Source organism: Apodemus sylvaticus, chromosome 7 (assembly GCF_947179515.1).
Source record: "Apodemus sylvaticus chromosome 7, mApoSyl1.1, whole genome shotgun sequence".
Classification (NCBI taxonomy): domain Eukaryota; kingdom Metazoa; phylum Chordata; class Mammalia; order Rodentia; family Muridae; genus Apodemus; species Apodemus sylvaticus.
The window spans coordinates 1299188-1303180 of record NC_067478.1 but is presented as its reverse complement, the minus strand read 5'-3'; positions in this window follow the sequence as shown (position 1 = coordinate 1303180).

Sequence of the window (3993 nt, the reverse complement as noted above, 5' to 3'; positions counted from 1 at the left end):
GTTTAGAAGTAAGCTGGGCAGTGACGGTGCATGCCTTTGATCCCAGCACTTGAGAGGCAGAGGCAGGTGGATCTCTGAGTTCAAGGCCAGCCTGGTATACAGAGCGAGTTCTGGGGGGCCAGAGAGATGGCTCAGCGGTTAAAGGCAGTGACTGCTCTTCTGAAGGTCCTGAGTTCAAATCCCGGCAACCACATGGTGGCTCACAACCATCTGTAATGAGATCTGACACCCTCTTCTGGTGTGTCTGAAAATAGCTACAGTGTACTTACATATAACAATAAATAAATCTTTAAAAAAAACAAAAAACAGAGCGAGTTCTGGGACAGCCAGTGGTACACAGAGAAACTTTGTCTTGAAAAGCACACACACACCAAAAAAGGGGGATATTTTTCTAATTCTCTTTCAAATGAGTGCTTTCTACTCAGTATTCAGCCACAATGGCAGGATAAGAACCACATATTTTATTTACTTCTAGCTTTTTTTCTTTTAAAACTATCTTAAAACACATCTCATTTTTAAATTTTGCATTCCACAATTTGTGATTTTCAAGCACAGAGATAATACATCCTCTACTTCATTCTAACCTCTGCATTTCACCATTTATTTTAAGGCTTACTGTAAGACTCTCATTGCTCTTGCTTCTTGCCTATAGCTCTCTGCATTTACTTTGCCCCCTCATACTTTTTATGTGGATGGGTGTTTTGCCTCATATATGGATGAATAACACTTAGGTGCCTGGTATCTACAGAAGAGGCCATCAGACCCCCTGGAACTGGACTTACAGACAGCTGTCTACCACTGTATGATGGTAGGGATCAACCTGAGTCCTCTGGCAGAGCAGCTAGAGTTTTGAACCCCTGAGCCATCTCTCCACTCTTCACATTTGTTTTTTTTTTTTTAAAGTTAGCCCAGTATGCAGTTTATCACTTAAGTCCCCTCCCCAGAAAAATAAAATTCCCTTTTACTTGTTAGTGTTTTTCATGACTGTGAAGATCTATCCAATTTAAGGACTTTTAACCTTATTCTTATTTTAAATGGAGTATATTTGTATATGTCTGTACCTGTGGGTGCACTGGTTCCAAAGTACAGGAGACAGCATTGGGTCCCCTACAGCTGTGGATTGTGAGGTGACTGACATGGGTGCTGGGAACTGAACTTGATCCTCTAAAATAACAGTACATATTCCTAACCACCGAACCTTCTCTCCAGCCCCAGAGCATCTTTCTTTACTTGCTTTTCTTTTAAATGTCTGCTGACCTGATTTCACTGTTTCAAATTAGTTGGTGCTATATGACACAATTGTGAAATTCCCTCCTAAGAGTTGATACACTTTAACATCAACATGCAGGCTCATTGTAGGTATGTGTTTCTCATATATAGATAGTTACATTGGCTGCTAAATAAGTTTTAAATCTTCACCCAAATAATCCTTAAATTAAGGACATACTCCCCTCTCCCCCCAAGCTTTTAAGGTTAGAGGTGCATCTGTAGTATCACATACCCTAAACCATTAATTTTGTCTATATCTACTCTATTGGTTTGTTGTCCTTAAAAGGCTAGTGTGTGTGTGTGTGTGTGTGTGTGTGTGTGTGTGTGTGTGTCAGTCACAGCATGTATGTGGAGACCAGATAACAACTTTGAGGAGTTGGTTCTCTCCTACCACTTTTATGGAGATTGGACCCAGGTCACTAGGCTTGCTCAGAAAGCACCCACTGAGCCATCTCATTAGCCTGTATTTGTTGCTTTTCACTTGCTCAAGAAAGATACAATCATAACAGGGAAGACCTGAAAAGAAGCAGGCAGCCAGGCAGTGGTGGTGCATGGCCTTAACCCCAGCACTCAGGAGGCAGAGGCAGGTGGATCTCTGAGTTCTATGCTAGCTGGGTCTACAGAGGGCTAGCTAGTTCCAGGACAGGCAGAGCTACACAAACCCTATCTCAAAAAACTGGTGGGGGAAAACAAAAAACAAACAAAAACCCACACTATGGCTTCATTGAGGAGCTGGGTGGTCACATCTTATACACACACAGCAGAGAGAAAATGTGAAATTGATGTCTACAAGAAGGCTCCACCTCCTAAGGAGTCTAAACCTTCCCAAACAGCGTCAACAACTGAGGATAAAGTATTCACATACATGAGTCTAAGGACATTTTCATCTACCACAGTCTCCAACTACTTTACTTTTTAAAAGATAAGTTATTTTAAAAGATAAGTAAGAAAATAGAGATAGGGAAATAACACCAGGCATGTTTGAAAAGGCAACAGGAAACATTGTGTGTGCACACACACACACACACACACACAAATAAAATTCAGATGCACCCTTACGGGGTGAAGTTCCTCACAAGAGCCAAAAACTAACAAAAACCTCAGTGCCAGAGAGGGGAAACATCCCTTTGAGCTGTTGGTTTTGGGTCCAATAAACTCCCTAAGCAGTATGGCTATACCTACTGTCCTTGGCTGCTTCCCAGAACCTGAAGTTAAGACCCTGTTACTGAAGACATCACACATGTGGAACACAAAATTTGGAGAAATTGAGCTGGAACTAGAAGCCTCCTCCTATGAAAGCCTAGCTTTCATAGGATTTGAAAGGTGTAGTGCAAGCTGCCAAGGAAGACAATAGTCCAGCCCAGCTGTAAAGCCTACCAGCCACACCAATGTGAGCTCTGACAAGGTGTCCCTATGGAGCAATAGTGGTACCGTTTTCTTGGCAGTCAATAGCTAACTGCTGTCTATTGGCCTTTAGGGTTGGTTTCTCAGTATGTGTGAATTCATGCCTGGTAGTATAAAATAACATGACTGGAGAGGTTATAGACCCTAGAGGAGGTTCAACTTACTTAAAATCCTAATTCAAACATGTAAAATAGTTCTAGAGGCCAAACATGATGGCAAAGGGGCTAGGAGGTGTACACTGGAACCATTTGCCTTTGACACATGAGAACAGCAAACACTACAACCATATTCTGCAACTAGTGGGGAAAGCCATGCATTTATAACTTATTTGTATGGATGCTTTGCCTACATGTATGTATGTACATGTCATGTGTGTTGGCTCCCTGGAGAGGGCAGAAGAGGGCACCAGATCTTCACCCCATCAACAGAAGAGATGGTTAGGAGACACCATCTCGGGATTGTACCCAAGTCTTCTAGAAGACCAGCCAATGCGCATGACTGCTAAGCCACCTTTTAGTCCCAGGTATTAGTTTTTTGTTGGTAGTAGTATTCTGCTCATGAAGAGACATTGTCCATTTATTCTTCACTGGACCAAACAAGTCCTCCCACTAATAGATGCATTGAGTTACTACTGCGCAAGATACCCAGCAGAGAGGCAGATTATCTTTTAAAGCATACAAATGTTTTGCTCCAAAACACAGTAGATGGATCATTCCTTTTTCTCAGAAGTAGGTATTCCTGAAAAACTTCCTGATTAGAATTGCTAGTTGGTGAAAACTACAATATTTCCCTCCTTGTAGAGCAATTCCACACACTTAAAAAACTTTTTAGGAATGAGTGTATAGCTGGCATCACATGATGACAGCCAATAAAGTTCTCCCCCAAATCCCTCAAAAAGTTTCATTGTCTTCTGTATATGTTGCCCACAGCCAGAGAGAACTGGATGTACCTGAGTGGGAGGCTGGGAATGAAAATAAATGACGGGTGGGTGAGAGAAGAATGAAGCCAAGACAAAGTTCTTTCTGATCAAGACTCAATGTTTAATATCTCGACTCTGAAATATAGAGGGGGAAACCCTGAAAAGGGTTCTTTGCTCTGGCTGAGTTCTGTTTGAGTCCCAAAGTGAGTTCAGCAGGTGGTCAGCTCCTCAAGGCTCTGGCAGGAAAATGCAAATGGAGTTGCCTCATCCAGCCAGGCTGAAAATAGGAGTTGTCCTCATCCAGCCAGGCTGAAAAAACCTTAGAGGTTTTGCCAACTCAAGACAGGGGTAGTGGGGGGGGGGGGGGGCACGTGTAGATATTGCATGTTAGACATTCAACT